The sequence below is a fragment of the Pongo abelii genome, chromosome 2 (genome assembly GCF_028885655.2).
Source record: "Pongo abelii isolate AG06213 chromosome 2, NHGRI_mPonAbe1-v2.0_pri, whole genome shotgun sequence".
In the NCBI taxonomy this organism is placed as follows: Eukaryota; Metazoa; Chordata; class Mammalia; order Primates; family Hominidae; genus Pongo; species Pongo abelii.
The window spans coordinates 186,458,061-186,475,651 of NC_085928.1; the positions used below are offsets into that span (position 1 = coordinate 186,458,061).

Sequence of the window (17,591 nt, forward strand, 5' to 3'; positions counted from 1 at the left end):
CATTTGATCTTCATTCACTGATACCCTTTCTTCCAGTTGATTGAATCAGCTACTGAAGCTTGTGCATTCGTCATGTAGTTCTCGTGCCATGGTTTTCAGCTCCATCAGGTCCTTTAAGGACTTCTCTGCATTGGTTATTCTAGTTAGCCTTTCGTCTAATCTTTTTTCAAGGTTTTTAACTTCTTTGCCATTGGTTTTAACTTCCTCCTTTAGCTTGTAGTAGTTTGATCTTCTGAAGCCTTCCTCTCTCAACTCGTCAAAGTCATTCTCCATCCAGCTTTGTTCCATTGCTGATGAGGAGCTGTGTTCCTTTGGAGGAGGAGAGGTGCTCTGATTTTTAGAGTTTCTGGTTTTTCTGCTCTGTTTTTTCCCCATCTTTGTGGTTTTATCTACCTTTGGTCTTTGATGATGGTGATGTACAGATGGGTTTTTGGTGTGGATGTCCTTTCTGTGTGTTAGTTTTCCTTCTAACAGTCAGGACCCTCAGCTGCAGGTCTGTTGGAGTTTACTGGAGGTCCACTCCAGACCCTGTTTGCCTGGGTGTCAGCAGCGGTGGCTGCAGAACAGTGGATATTGGTGAACTGCAAATGTTGCTGCCTGATTGTTCCTCTGGAAGTTTTGCCTCAGAGGAGTACCCGGCCATGTGAGGTGTCAGTCCGCCCCTACTTGGGGGTGCCTCCCAGTTAGGCTACTCGGGGGTCAGGGAACTACTTGAGGAGGCAGTCTGCCCGTTCTCAGATCTCAAGCTGCATGCTGGGAGAACCACTACTCTCTTCAAAGCTGTCAGACAGGGACATTTAAGTCTGCAGAGGTTATTTCTGTCTTTTGTTTGTCTGTGCCCTGCCTGCAGAGGTGTAGCCTACTGAGGCAGGCAGGCAGGCCTCCTTGAGCTGTGGTGGGCTCCACCCAGTTCGAGCTTCCCAGCCGCTTTGTTTACCTACTCAAGCCTGGGCAATGGCAAGCGCTCCTCCCCCAGCCTCGCTGCCGCCTTGCAGTTTGATCTCAGACTGCTGTGCTAGCAATGAGCGAGGCTCTGTGGGCATAGGACCCTCTGAGCCAGGTGCGGGATATAATCTCCTGGTGTGCCGTTTGATAAGCCTGTTGGAAAAGCACAGTATTAGGGTGGGAGTGACCCAATTTTCCAGGTGCCATCTGTCACCCCTTTCTTTGACTAGGAAAGGGAATTCCTTGACCCCTTGCGCTTCCCGAGTGAGGCGATGCCTCACCCTGCTTCAGCTCACACATGGTGTGCTGCACCCACTGTCCTGCACCCACTGTCCGACACGCCCCAGTGAGATGAACCCAGTACCTCAGTTGGAAATGCAGAAATCACCCGTCTTCTGCATCGCTCACACTGGGAGCTGTAGACTGGAGCTGTTCCTATTCGGCCCAGTCATCTCAAACTTAATGTGCCTAAAACAGAGTCTTGCTCTCCTTCCCCAACTCTGCTCCTCTCCTAAACTTCCTTGTCCCAATAAATGACACCAGCATTTACACAGAGACTCAGGTCCAAACCTAGGAGTTATTCCAGACTCTTCTCTTTCCTATATTTGTGACATCCAACTTACTGGCAAATTCAATGAGCCCTACCTTTAAAACCATAACATAGTCACTTTCACCCCAACTGACTTAGACAGCCATTACCATCTCTCAGTTCAACTACAATAACCTCTTTCCTGCTGTCTTTGCATGAGAATCCATTTTCACAGCAAGCAGAGTAATGTTTTAAAAATGCATATTATTTGATGTCATTCCTCTCAAATTCATCCAACAGCTTTCCACCAGATGCAAATTTTAATCTAAATGTCTATTATGACCTTTGAGGCTCTACATGATCTGACCTCATCACCTACCTCTCTCTGCTTCTCTCAATCTGCCCCATATACGATGCTTTCTTTGTTGTTCCTTGATCAAGTCAAATAGCTTTCAGTTAGCCTTTGTTATTGGTGTTCTCTCTGCCCAAAACCCTCTTCCCCCAGATTTTCTCATGAATTATTTCTACCCTCATTCAGGTATCAGCACAATTGTTATCTCTTCAAAAAGATGGTCCTTGACCATACCGTCTAAAATATCTAAAAAAGTGCACACATTTATGCAAAGGCACACGTCCTCAGTTCTTTACTCCTTTATTTTTCTATGTAGAAGAAAAATACATTATATTGTAGTGTATATAAGGGCAGAGATTTTGCTTCACTTATTTAGCGTCCTCAGTGCCTAGAAAAGTGCCCATCACACAGCAAGTGCTAAAGGAATTTATGTTTAACATGTTTTGAATTTGATCAAACACTTTACTTTTATCTAAAATACGACCATATTGTTGCATCTGTAAATATAGTAATTTGCACTTATGTGATCTCTCACATTGTGATATGGTCAATTTTTGTTAAGTTTTCTGTTTTTGCTTAAAAAGAATACATGATCTTTATTTTTTAGATCTGTGACATCAAATTAACCAATTGTATCTGTTTCATTCAACTAGTCTAAATGCTCACTAATATTATATGTTTAATACATTTAGTTTCTTGGACAGATATTTTAAAATGTCATTGAGATTATACTTGTAAATCTTTTTTTTAGTTTTGCTGTATAAATTTCAAAAGAAAAACGTGTTCATGCAAGTTCAGTATTGTAATATCTTTTGTTTTTCCTTTTCTCATTTTGTAAAATTTCTCTCTAACCCTAAGGTTTTTTCCTTAAAATTTTTGTTTGATGTTAATATTGCTATAACAACAGCATGTTGGTTAGTGTATTATAGTATATTTATTTATTTATTTTCAACTTTTCTGTACTACTTTAAGCATTTTTTTTTTTTTGAGACAGGGTCTCACTTTGTCACCCAGGCTGGAGTGCAGTGGTGCAATCTCAACTCACTGCAACCTGGGTTCAAGCAATTCTCATGCCTCAGCATCCCAAGTAGCTGGGATTACAGCTATGCACCAGCGTGCCCAGCTAATTTTTGTATTTTTAGTAGTGATGGGGTTTCACCATGTTGGCCAGCCTGGTCTGGAACTCCTGACCTCTGGTGATCTGCCTGCCTCAGCCCCCCAAAGTGCTGGGATTTCAGGTGTGAGACACTGTGCCCAGCCTAAGCATTTTTATAAGCTATGCTTGTCTGAATTTTACTTATATAATTCTTAAACAGATATATTATTTATACAATAACTAGTAGTTTATATGTAATCGTTTAGTACATTAACATATCTTATGATTACAGATAATTGTGAACCCTTATTTGTCCAATCTTTTTATATTTTTGTTTAACATTCTTTTTATTCTTTTTCTCTTTTTATATCCTACTCTCTGTTGGATGGTTAAGTCTTCCTTAGATTGCTCTATTTCACATACATGTAACTTTGCCACACATACTCTCTAAAAAACATTTTTTAGTGTTTACTCTTCAATGTTTAATATTAACATTGACTTTATATAGTCCCAACAAAGTCTTAAATTATTCAATACATCTTTTCTCTACTCAAATAACAGGAAATTGACATCCTTTAGCAACCTTCCAACCCCTTTGCAATCATCTTCTAAGACTTAAAGTTAATTGTACTTTTTCTTAACTTAGAAGTCTTTCCAATAGCATTTACTGCTATTTTTGCTCATGGTTACTTATTGCATGACATTTCTCTTTTTGTATTCATTTCCTTCTTGCTACAGAATATCTTTTAGTAATGTTTTAGCAAGAATCTCTTAATTATAAAGTTTCAGGTTTGTATTTCTGAGAGTGTCTCATTTATTTCTCACTCTTGAATGATGCATAGCTAGCTAGGATAATTTCCCCCTGAATACAGGCCAAAAAGTTAAAATTTACCCTGGAAAAACATTTTTAAATCATTTTGGAAGTCCTCAAAGTGATAAAAGAAGAAAAAATATCCATAAAGTAAGAACAAAATTTATTTTCAAAAAAGCATACAAATACAAATATAAATCAAAACCAGATAAAGATTGTTTTAAAGTATTGATTATTAATTTTGTAAATGAAAATATCAACATTAAAATTAAATTATGAGATGCATGCCAGTTTAGGCAAAGACTCAGAGAAAATAAGAGAATTCAAAGACTGTACTGAGGAATTAACTCAGACCACTATGAAGGAATATAAATCAGTAAAAAAAAAAAAGTGAAAGATAAGAGAAGAAACATAAGGGATAGACTGACATATAATGGAAAGTTTATGAAGTAGAAGATATAGGTAATGACAGAAAGGTAGTATTTGAGGTATGATGCAATTTGGCTGGTCCCCACCCAAATCTCATCTTGAATTCCCACGTGTTGTAGGAGGGACCCAGTGGGAGGTAATTGAATCATGGGGCAGGTCTTTCCTGTGCTGTTCTCATGATAGTGAATAAGTCTCATGAGATCTGATGGTTTTAAAAATGGGAGTTTCCCTGCACAAGCTCTCTTTTTGCCTGCTGCCATCCACGTAAGATGTGACTTGCTCCTCCTTGCCTTCCACCATGATTGTGAGGCCTCCCTAACCAGGTGGAACTGTAAGTCCACTAAACCTCTTTCTTTTGTAAATTGCCCAGTCTCAGGTACGTCTTTATCAGCAGCATGAAAACAAACTAACACAGTTAATTAGTACCAGTAGAGTGGGGTGCTGCTGAAAAGATACTCAAAAATGTGGAATGACTTTGGAACTGGGTAACAGGTAGGGGTTGGAACAGTTTGGAGGGCTCAGAAGAAGACAGGAAAATGTGGGAAAGTTTGGAACTTCCTAGAGGCGTGTTGGATGGCTTTGCCCAAAATGCTGATAGTAATATGTACAATAAGGTCCAGGCTGAGGTGTTCTCAGATGGAAATGAAGAACTTGTCGGGAACTGGAGCAAAGGTAAGTCTTGCTGTGTTTTAGCAAAGAGATTGGTAGCATTTTGCTCTTGCCTTAGATATTTGTGGAACTTTGCACTTGAGAAAGATGATTTAGGGTATCTGGCAGAGGAAATTCCTAAGCAGCAAAGTTTTCAAGAGGTGACTTGGGTGCTGTTAAAGGCATTCAGTTTTATAAGGGAAACAACATAAAAGTTCAGAAAAATTGCAGCCTGACAATGCAATAGAAAACAAAATCTCATTTTCTGAGGAGAAATTCAAGCCAGCTGCATAAATTTGCATAAGTAACGAGGAACTGAATATTAATCTCCAAGACAATGGGGGAAATGTCTCCAGCCCATGTCAGTGGTCTTCATGGCAGCCCCTCCCATCACATGCCCAAAGGCCTAGAAGTAAAAAGTGGTTTCGTGGGCCAGGGTGCTGCATGCAGCCTAGGGACGTGGTGCCCTGTGTCCCAGCCACTCCAGCTGTGGCTGAAAGGGGCCAATGTAGAACTGGGTCTGTGGCTTCAGAGGGTGCAAGCCCCAAGCCTTGGCAGCTTCCACATGGTGTTGAGCCTGCGAGTACACAGAAGTCAAGAACTGAGGTTTGGGAACCTCCCCCTAGATTTCAGAATATGTATGGAAACATCTGAATACCCAGGTAGAAGTTTGCTGTAGGGGCGGGGTCCTCATGAAGAACCTCTGGTAGGCCAGTGTGGAAGGAAAAATGTGGGGTCAGATCCCCCACACAGAGTCTCTACTGGGGCACTGCCTAGTGGAGCTGTTAGAATAAGGCCCCTGTCCTCCAGACCCCAGAATGGTAGCTCCACTGGCAGCTTGCACTGTGTGGCTGGAAAAGCCACAGACACTCAACAACAGCCCATGAAAGCAATGGGGAGGGAGGCTGTACCCTGCAAAGCCACAGGGGTGGAGCTGCCCAGGACCATAGGAATCCACATTACATCAGTGTGAACTGGATGTGAGACGTGGAGTCAAAGGAGATCATTTTGGAGCTTTAAGATATGACTGCCCTGCTGGATTTTGCACTTGCATGCGGCCTGTAGCCCCTTTGTTGTGGCCAATTTCTCCCTTTGGAATGGCTGTAGTTACCCAATGCCTATACCCCCATTGTATCTAGGAAGTAACTAACTTGATTTTGATTTTACAGGCTCATAGGCAAAAGGGACTTGCCTTGTCTCTGATTAGACTTTGGACTGTGGATTTTTGAGTTAATACTGAAATGAGTTAAGACTTTGGAGCAATGTAGGGAAGGCATAATTGGTTTTGAAATTTGAGGACATGAGATTTGGGAGGGGCCAGGGGAGGAACGATATGGTTTGGCTGTATCCCCACCCACATCGCATCTTGAATTCCCACATGTTTTGGGAGGGACCTGGTGGAAGGTAATTGAATCATGTGGGCAGGTCTTTCCTGTGCTATTCTCCTGATGGTGACTAAATCTCACAAGATCTAATGGTTTTAAAAACAGGAGTGTCCCTGTACAAGCTCTCTTTTTGCCTGCTGCCATCCATGTAAGACGTGACTTCTTTCTCCTTGCCTTACACCAAGATTGTGAGGCCTCCCCAGCCATGTGGAACTATAAGTCCAATAAACCTCTTTCTTTTGTAAATTGCTCAGTCTTGGGTAAGTCTTTATCAGCAGCCTGAGAACAAATTCATACAAGGTAATAGTGGCTGACCATTCTTAATTTAAGAAGGAAACATGCATGTTGAAGTTGTGACTATCTTTCATGGAAGTGATTTCCTCTTGTACTTTGGAATCTTAATTTTAAGCCCACATCTATAGGGAATTTCTTGGGAAGTTTTATGTTGCTATTGTTGTTGTGATTTGGGTTTTTTTGTATGTGTATTTGTTTCTCTCTTCTGAGTCTTAACTTCTGAGTCTGTGGTTTTATAGTTGTCTCTAAACAGCTCACAGGTATGTACTTCAGACACAAGTATTACGATGAATGCTTAGGGCCTTTGTCTCTTGAGATGACCACAAGTACAGTCTCTGTCAATGGGCACTTTGGCCTGGGTTCTGATTACCTCCTTTTCTCTTCCCTCCCTTTCTCTAGTCAGCCACTCAATACTAGCTGCAAAGCTAGCCTTCAAACCTTTTCTAATTACTGATCATGACTGTATCTTGCCTCAGTTTGATGTCTTCAATCTAACTCCTGGTGCTGTGTGAGCCAGCCTAGTCATTGCTACCACACAACGTTGATTCCCAGCCTCCTCTGCTTGCTTCCTGGTCCCAGAGCCCAGTAGGTCTGTGACTACAGCCTCTAAATACTGAGTTGTGTTTCTGTTCTGTGAATCACAAAGCCATCTTGAGCCAATATTGATTTTGACTTTTTAGAAGTTTTTCTGATACCTTAGACTATCCTCTATTTTCCTCAGAAATGGTTCATTAAAATCAAAGAAACTGATTCCCACATTGCCTTACTTGCTGTGACAGTAATGATAGAAAAATATTTTCTCTTAAAAATTTGTACTTTACCAACATGAATAGTAATTAATATTGCCCATTTTGCTACATGTGAAATGTTCTCAGCTTGTCAGCTCCCCACTCGTATGGTTGGCACCTCTGGTCCACAGATATAATTCAGCGTTCTACATGAGTTAGTTGTGATAATTTGCAAACTTACTATGTTAGCAAACACACTTCTTATGACAATTGTGATCTTTAATTAAATAGTATGCACATTGATAAAATATGAGTGACAAAAGAAAAGTAACAAAAACCTAAAAGATATATCTGCTATTTTTTTAATTGTGTTCCATTCTAGAGTACTAAACTGGAAATCATAGATTAAATTCTGTGTATGGTTTGTGCTACAAAGAATAAAAAGAAGTCTACAAATTTGTCCTCTAAGAAAAGATCTTTACTTAAAAATATTGTAAATAAATGTGCAGTTATATGTCTTAAACCAAAATAAGGTATTTAAAGAGACACTGTACCTACATTTCATGATTCTTGGCTTTAGCCAGGTTTTTTGATTATCCAACTAGATATCAGTCCTAATATCTTTTATTCTAATATCAGTCCTAATAGCTTTTATTCTATTTCTGCCACCAACAGAAAAGTATTGGAACAAAAAGAAATCAGAGGATTTTGCCTCTTTATGAAGACAAAAAGAGATAAAATTAATCCAATTTGGTAATAAACCATTTTTTAACCTCGAATATAGTTATTATACAATTTCTCTGCCCAAATATATGTATTGAGAAACAACAATCTGTCAGCAATGTGGTTCTTGTAGTTGCAATGTGTTTTGGGATTAGTCTTAATTGGAATTGTGTAATATGGATCCAAACAACATGCATTCAGGAAAGAACAATCATTCCACCTGCTTGGGGAATCAGTACGTAAAAGCAAGTATGTGAGAGCCTTGTGGAGAATTTTTGCTTAGTGAACAGTTAAGGTGAGACTCTAAGGAGATATCCCCTTTAAACTAGCACTGCACAGTAGGCACTGGCTCATTGCCACAGGGTAGTCTTTGCAGGACATCTTGGAGAATATCCTTATGATTATTTTTACCTTAAAAGTAATCTATGCAGGATTTAGAAAGATATGTAATCCCTTGTATGTTTCACCAAAATAGAGAGAGAGAGAGAAAGGAAGTTTTTAATTATGTTTGTTTTGGGTTTTCTAGATAGGACTAATATTTATGTAAGCAAAATATATTTGCTAATTTTGTTAACTTTTTTTAATTTCATAAAGTTCATTCTTAGGGACTATGAGATCAATGTAGCAATTTGTAACATTTCTGGAGTTGTTTTTATTTAATTTTATGACCTCTTCAATTTATATACTACAATGTGTAATCTATACAGTATTGAGTGCCAGCAAAAATGTAGAGAAACTGGAACTTTAATTTGCCGCTGATGGGAATGTAAATTGGTACAGCTACTAACAAAAAGTAAAGTTGAAGGTATATATTTCTTTCATTCCCAGACTCCTAGGCACATGTTCATGTCCTAGAGAAACTTTCACATGTTTCTCTATTCCAGAACATTCCTGTATATTCCAGAAGTCGTCCACAAGAATGTTTACTGCAGCATTAGTAAAAAGATTGAAATGGACTTAAAAAATTGACATCAAAAGAATGGATAAATAAACTATGATCTATTTACACTAGGGGACCCTATGTAGCAGCCAAATGACTGATCTAGAAGTTAAAAAATGTACAATATGAATCACTTTTATGAAGTTTGAAAATACACATCATATATGTGTTGCTTACACACATATACATACATGTGCACATGCATTTATATTACGTATAAGTATATGCGCACATATATGTATCTTTGTAAATACATATACACTTACACAGAAATTTTTAAAAACACATTTAGGACAATTATTTCAGAAGAGGGAGAGAAATGGGAAAAGGGTTCAGGAATTAGTACATAAAGCTTTTAAACTGTACCTGTAATGTTATCTGCTTTAAAATGTAAAAGAAATACTAAGGTAAATTGTCAAGGCGGTATGATTTAGCAAAAGTTTATAATGAGTTCTGGTATTTCCACTAAATTATTTCTTTACCTTTCTGTAGAGCTAAAATACTTTGCAGCCAAAAGCTATTGCATTAAGTACCCCGTAGCTCATGTGGATTCTACTCCAGGAAGTAAGGTCCAACTGGAATCCTTTCTTTGATGATGCATTTTAATTTTTTTTCATGTGGCATTTTAATCCTTATCAGGTGTTTACTTTCAAGATTGACTGCTTGTTGAATCTTTTGATAAATTGAAGATATTCCAGAGTTAGTGAAAAAAATGTAGTTTTTCTTGTACAGAGACAAATAATAAATGGAAGCCTTCTATTCATGGCTCCCCTTGTCACAAGGTACATAGTGCCACGAACACTAGAAAATAAAATTTCCATTTTAGAAGCTACAAAAGGTGACAAGAATAAAACCAGGCTGCAACCCCACCCCCAATGCTTCTTTGAGAAGCACAGATGAGGCACCAACAAAATTGAGCACATTATTTTAAAGTCTGCTGTGAGTATCTCAGGTTGTTTGGATCACTTAGATTTATGACTAGAAGAAAATTAAATTCAATTTAGAGAGACGTTAATCTGCTGTCGAGGATCATGAAGAGTAAATGATATTTCCCAGGCAATAGATGTTTTTCTCATCATTTTCTCTAATACCATTTCTTTTTTATTTGGGAAAATTTTAATATCAACATTTCAATTAAACTCTAATACTCCCTGCACTAAACTAAACTGAGAGGATCTTGACTGTGCTATTGAACATTTTATCTCCATACTTAGTATAAAATAGGCTTATTTACATTTTTTCTATTCCTGACTCAATTTTAACTATAATCCACAAAGGGAGAGATATAAATGCCTGTATAATACTTCACTTCTCACATACATGATTTTAACTCTTTTTGAGCACTATATTTACATAATTCCTAAGATTATTTTCCCAATAGCAAAACCATTTTTAAAGCTCTGGTGATTCTGCTTTACTAGCTCAAGGGGAAGCATATTTTCAAAAGTATAAATATAGAGAAGTTAATGATAAATTATATGAAGGGAACAAAATTGTGATTCCAGAGATAAGGTGAATAGCAAGCCTTCACCTTCCAGATACAACACCTATATGGTACATAGGCTGATGGCAGGAACTGTGTCTATTTAGATGACAGCCGTGACCTGTACTCAGGTCTTTGGGACTCTCTATCCAGTCTTAGTCCTTTGGAGGTTGTAGTATCTTCTTGCTGGATCAAAAGAAGCTGAACTCAGCTATGTGGGGGCAGCTCTCCTGAGCATTTCTCCTTTTTGACATAAAGTGGTTTGATTCAAGGAGAGAAAATGATACTGTGCACAGGCCTAAGTTAGTCTTTGAACTTTAGTTCTATTTCTCATAAGGCTAAATTCTTTGCTAACTCTGAGGCAAAAAGACTTCTTTTCTGCCGGGTTGTGCTTTCAGGTTGATGCCCGATTCCCTGGAGCACACCAGTAAAATTGAAGAAGCATTGAAAAGTTCTGTGTAAGTACCAGCTTCCCTGTCATTTGAGTCACTGCTATCACTAAATCTATAAAACTGAAACTTTGTACAAGTACCTAGAAATGTTATTCTTTGTGTTCTCATTTGGAAAAAATAAATGCTGACCTAGCAATTGTAATTAAAATATTTGTTACTAAGCTGGATGAAGATGCAAAGAAATCAACTGAATATTTTAGAGCACACAGTATGTGTTATCTCATTTAATGTTCATGCAAACATTGCAAAATGTTATCATCCTTTTTGTAAAGTTATGTTATATAACTTGACTTAGTTGCTTTGTAACATAAAACTTAGATTAAGTGTCCAAATATTTCCCACTATAAAACAGAATTTAATCCACTGTGTTATCCTGCTTGCTGCACTAGGGTTTTAGTGATTGAGAAGAAAAGCAAAATAATTATATTCCCTTCTATTCATTGATGAAATACCTAATATTTTTAACAGCTTCATAGGTTTATGAAGATTTTTTTCAGACAGGATTCCATCCACCCTCAAGAAGGCTTAAAGTCATATTGAAATAAATAAGGTACAGTGACTATGGCACAGTAGTGGTATCAGATTTACCCGTTGATTGAAAACAACTCCAAAAGCCAGGTTAACTAAAAAACTGCGGTTTGAACAAATTGTAGAGGAATCAAGGCATCAAGGATTTGAAGAACTGAAATCCCAAGTTCCTTAAAAAATGACAGCCTCAGAGAAATGAGCCCAACATTCTTCATGCAATTATCACTCAATATATTTGCCAGTTCCTAAACTGTGTATATGCAGTATGAAATGCCAAGACCAAGCAGAATGCAGCTGCTAAAAGACTACAAAAATAAGCAGCAATTTCTATAATTTCACCATTCTTAGAAGACAAAGATTATAATTCAAAATTCACTGACAAGGGGAATTTACTACAACTTGAGTTGTCTGTTAAGACCTCCAAAATGCTCTTCCATAGAAATGAGGACAAATTGAAAATGTACACCTCACAAAAACGAAGATTAAAAGGTGAAATAAAAAATGTACAATCCTGGTTGAATGTCGAGTGTTTCAGCGGTCCTCCATGTTAATTGACAGAACAAGCAGAAAAGTTTACACACACATTAGTGTGTATTTCTGTATGTGTGTGATGTGTGTATGCATATATGTGTGCATATGTGTGTACGTGTATAGTTAAGACAGAGAAGGTATGAACCATAAAATAACCAAATTTACATAAGCAAAATATGCAAAGTATTTTATCTAAACATGTAGAGTTCATGTTATTTTAAAGTTCATATAGAAAATTTACCAAAATTGACCATATCCTGGTCCATAAAGCAATAATCACCAAATGTAAAAGGATTGAAATCATACAAAGTATGTTTTCTGACCACAATAGGATTGATCAAGAAATAAATATCAAGAGAATAACGAAACAACTTGAAGTGAATAAAAGATAAATATCATAGGTCAAAAAAGAAATTTAACTAGACAATATTTCGAAAATATGACATATTTTAGGTCATAGAATACAGTGCTTAGAAAGAAATTATAATATTAAATCTTTTTAAAAATCAAGACTGAAAAGCATTATCTAATTTTATCTGAAGAAGCAAGAAAACATTGTTTAAAAAAGCAGAAATTAATAAAACCAAAAATGCATACAATGGAGAAAATTAACAAATGCAAAGGTTGGCTGCTGAAAATGAATAAAAGTAATAAATTCTTAGCAAACTGATGAACAAAAAGAGACAAAATAAAAATTACCAATATTAGGAATGAAGACACATTACTACAGATTCTACAAATATTAAATGATAATACAAATATATTATGAATAACTTCATGTCAAAAAGTATGATACTTGGGATCAAACAAATTTCTTAAAACATGTAACTTATCAAATCTGACGCAAGAAGAAATAGAAAATCTAATTAGCCCTGTATCATACAATGAAATTTAATCTGTACTTTAGAAATTTTACACAAACGTAACTACAGGTCTACATAACATTACTGATTCATTTCACTAGTGTTTAAAAAAAAAGACCAATGTTGTATAAAATACTCTGGAAATTAAAAACAGAAAGCATTTCCAAGTATTCAAGGAGGCTATATTAGTTAATACATAAAGATGTCAAGAATATAAAAGAAAAGAAAAGTTAATTAAAATATGTGGGAGGTTGAAACTGAATTAAATTGAATTATTTTTTGGTACAAAAATACCTCAGAGAGCAATTAAAGAGAATATAAATAGATGGAAGGCTTTAGAATGTCACGAATTAGGAAGCTTAATGCTACAAAGATGTCAAGTTTCCCCAAGCAATCTTGATGCTCAGTCCAGTCTCATTAAAAGTTTCCGTGCAAATTATTGAGAAAATTTACAAATTGATTACAAAATTTTTAAAGAAATACAATGGACCTTAATGAGCAAGAAGAATTTCGAGATCAAACAGAAATAGAAGACTTCTTCTAACAGCTAGCAAGACATTATGTAGTAATTAATAATATTAGTGAAAGGATAGATAAATAGAGTGAGAGATACAGGCCCATATATACAGTCATGTGAATTACAACAATTTAGTGGAAGAAAGGATGGGAAAAAACTATCTTTATCCCCATCTCAAGCTATATACAAAAATCAATTCCAGAGTGATTATAGTCCTAAATATAAAATAAAAATTCTAGAGGAGAATATCTTAATGATATTCTTAATAACATAAGAGATGACATTAATGATGTTAATGTAAGCAAACAGATTTAAATGACACAAAGGCATCATCTAGAAAACATTTATATAAATTAGGCTTCATTAAAATTAAGAACATTTATTAATCAAAACATACCAGCAAGACAGTGAAAAGGCAACGCATATAGGGATCACAAATGTTTGCAATACATGTATCTGACAAAGACCACATATTTAGAACACAGAGAGAACAACTACAAATCAATAAGAATAATGAGCAATGACTTTAACAACCACTTCACAAAAATATATTGAAAGGATCAATAATCATATTGATATGTTTAATATTATTGGTCATCAAGAAAATACAAATTTAAAAATCATCATAAGATACAACCATACACCCAACAAAATGCATTTTTAAAAACGTGAAAGTTGCAAGAGATAACAAAAATATGGGGTGATTGAAAGTTTTATTAAATGTAAGTTAGAATGAAAATTATAAAGCATTTTGGAAAATTCTTATACATTGCCTTCTAAAACTTAACATATCTGTAACCTGACTCATATCGTAGGTATATGCACAACACAAATGTATATCCATATATATGTATATATTAAAAAAATACAGGCTTACCGTGTTTATCATGCTTTATTTATTGCACTTTCAGATACCGCATTTTTTACAAATTGAAAGTTTATGGCAACCTTGCATCAAGTATCTTTTGTTGCCATTTTCCCAACAGGATATTCTCACTTCTTTTCTCTGTGTCACATTTTGGTAATTCTCACAATATTTGAAACACTTTTAATTATTATTACAGCTGTTATAGTGATCTGTGATCACTGATCTTTGATGTCAATATTGTAACTGATTTGGGGTGCCATGGACCACACCCATACAAGACAGCAAACTTAATCAACAAATGTTGTATGTGTTCTGACTGCTTTACCAATTGGCCATTTCTCCCTCTCTCTTTCTCTCTTCAGGCCTCTCTATTTCCTGAGACACACCAATATTGAAATTAGGCCAAATAACAACCCTACAATTGCCTCTAAGTGTTAAAGTGAAAAAAAGGAGTCACACAGATGACTTTAATGCACATCCTCACTTTAAATCAAAACCTAGAAGTGATTAAGCTTAGTGAGAAAGGCATGTCAAAACGCCATGTTTTGGCCTAGTGAGATAGGCCAAAAGAAGTTAGGCCTCTTGTGCTAAACAGCCAAGTTGTGAATGCAAAGGAAAAATTCTTGAAGGAAATTAAAAGTGCTACTCCAGTGAACACAGGAATGATAAAGCAAAACAGCCTCACTGCTGAGATAGAGAAAGGATTAGTAGTCTGAGTAGAAGACGAAGTCAGCCACAACATTCCCTTAAGCCAAAGCCTCATCCAGAGCAAGGCTGTAACTCTGCAATTTGATGAAGGCTGAGAGGATAGGAAGCTGGAGAGGAAAAGTTGGAAACTGGCAGAGATTGGTTCATGAGGTTTAATGAAAGAAGCCATCTCCATAACATAAAAATGCAAGGAGAAGCAGAAAGTTCTGATGGAGAAGCTTCAGCAAGTGATTAAGAAGATCTAGCCAAGAAAATTGATCAAGGAGACTACAAAAACAGACTTTCAATGTAAACAAAATATCCATCTATTAAAGAAGATCCGATCTAGGACTTTCATAGCTAGAGAGGAGACATCAATGCTCGGCTTCAAAGTTTCAAAGACAAGCTAACTGTTGTTAAGGGCTGTGAAGGTTAATACTGGGTGTCAACTTGACTGGATTGAGGGATGCCTAGGTAGCTGGTGAAGTATTGTTTCTGGCTTTGTCTGCGAGGGTGTTGCCAGAGGAGATTGACATTTGAGTCAGTAGACTGGGAGAGGAAGACTCACCCTCCATGTGCATGGGCACCATCCAATGTGCTGCCAATGTGGCTAGAACAAAGAAGGTGGGAGAAGGCAGATAAGCAGTTTGCTGAGTCCTCTTGCTCTCTCTCTCTCTCTCTCCCCTCCCCACCCCCCTTCCTGTGCCAGACACTTTTCTCCTCTCCGCCTGCCCTTGGACATCAGACTCCAGGTTCTTTGGCATTTAGATTCTGGGACTTGCACCAGCGGCCTCCTGGGGGCTCTCAGGTTTTCAGCCTCTGACTGAGAGCTGTACTGTTAACTTTCCTGATTTTGAGGTTTTGGGACTTGCACTGAGCCATGCTACCAACTTCTCTCTTTCCCTAGCTTCTTACAGACAGCCTGTTGTGGGATTTTGCATTGTAATTGAATTGTGTGAGCCAATTCTCCCTAATAAACTCCATAGAACATATATATATATATATACACACACATATATATACATATATATACATATATACACATATATATACATATATATACATATATACATATATACATATATACATATATACATATATACATATATACATATATACATATATATACATATATACATATATACATATATACATATATATACATATATACATATATACATATATATATACATATATAGAGAGAGAGAGACACACACACACACACGAGATATATCTTAAGACCCTTCAGAATTATGCTAAATCAACTCTGCCTTTGCTCTATAAGTGAAAAAACAAAGCCTGGGTAACAGCAAATCTGTTTTCAACATGGTTTACTGAATATTTTAAGCCCACTGTTGAAACCTGTTGCTCAGGAAAAAAAAGATTTCTTTCAAAATGTAACTGCTCATTGATAATCCACGTGTTCACCTAAAAGTTTTGATGATGATGTACAAGGGGATCAATGTTTTCAAAGATGCTGACGAAACATCCATTCTTCAGCCTACAGATCAATAAGTAATTTCAATTTTCAAGTCATTATTTAATAAATACATTTCATAAGTCTATAGCTGACAAAAAGTAATGATTCCTCTGATAGAGCTTGCCAAAGTAAATTGAAAACCTTTTGGAAAGGATTCACCATTCTAGATGCCATTTAGAACAGTCATGACTCATGGGAGGAGGCCAAAATATCAACATGAACAGGAGTTTGAAAGAAGTTGATTCCAGCCCTTATGGATGACTTTGAGGGGTTCAAGATTTCAGTGGAGTAACCGCAGATGTGGTAGAATTAGAAAGAGAACTAGAATTAGAAGTGGAGTCTGAAAATGTGGTTATATTGTTGCAATCTCATGATCACACTTCAATAGAAGAGGAGTTTGCTCATATGGATGAGCAAAGAAAGTGATTTCTTGAGACAGAATCTACTCCTGGTGAAGATGCTGTGAAGTTTGTTGAAATGGCAACAAAGAATTTAGAATATTGTGTAAATGTAGTTAATAAAGCACCAGGAAGGTTTGAGAGGACTGATTTCAATTTTGAAAGAAGTTCTACTGTGGGTAAAATGCTATAAAACAGCACTGCATGCTACAGAAAATATTTCATAAAAGGAAGAGTCAATTGATGCAGCAAACTATACTGTTGTCTTTTTTAAGAAATTGCCCCAGACACCCCAACCTTTATCAACAATCACACCAATCAGTCAGCAGCTATCAACATTAAGGAAAAACCCTGGATGCCGAAGAGATTATGACTCGCTGAAGACTCAGATAATCATGGAACTTTTTAGCAATTTAAGGCATGTATATTTTTTTACACATAATCCTGCTGGGGTCTGACCTGCAGATCCAGGCTGCTCAACAGATGAATAACATACTCAGACACCAATATTCAGTGAAAGAGCAGGCCAGGGAGCCAGGCTACTCACAGAAAGAGTTGTGGCAGCCTTGCCCTGACTAGCTAGCCCTGCCGGCATTTATTCAGCACAGAGTTAATGACAAAGGCTTTGAGTCAACACACCTGTGGGTAATTAATCTGGTCACCCTCCCCAGGAAAGAGCAGTCCTAGGAATGATCAAAGGTCAGTCTTAGGACCACATGAGTAAACAAGCTCTTTAGATAAACTCCCTTACATTCGTTTGTACCTACTCTAAGCTATGAACTCAAGGTAAGAGGATTAGGCTGCTTTCAGCCATAACCCTATCCTGAGGCTTTTGCAAAACCCTTCTGGCCTTCCAAGAAAGTTTGCATTTTTCCTGTAATTTTACAATTTCTCCAACCACCCT

General features: G+C 36.9%; 1 long non-coding RNA gene across 6 annotated transcripts in view; it reads left to right on the forward strand.

Moving 5' to 3' along the window:
* Window positions 1-17,591, forward strand: part of LOC134761060 (uncharacterized) — a 207,445-nt gene that overhangs the window by 90,644 nt on the left and 99,210 nt on the right. For 2 of the 6 annotated variants that reach the window (XR_010139309.1, XR_010139306.1), the window contains exon 5: window positions 10,762-10,821. The exons of 3 other annotated variants lie outside the window; for them this stretch is intronic. This is a non-coding gene — a long non-coding RNA (uncharacterized LOC134761060). Of the gene's footprint in view, window positions 1-7,892; window positions 7,971-10,761; window positions 10,822-17,591 lie in introns of all 6 variants that reach the window. One more of the 6 variants, XR_010139307.1, reaches the window with a different exon arrangement.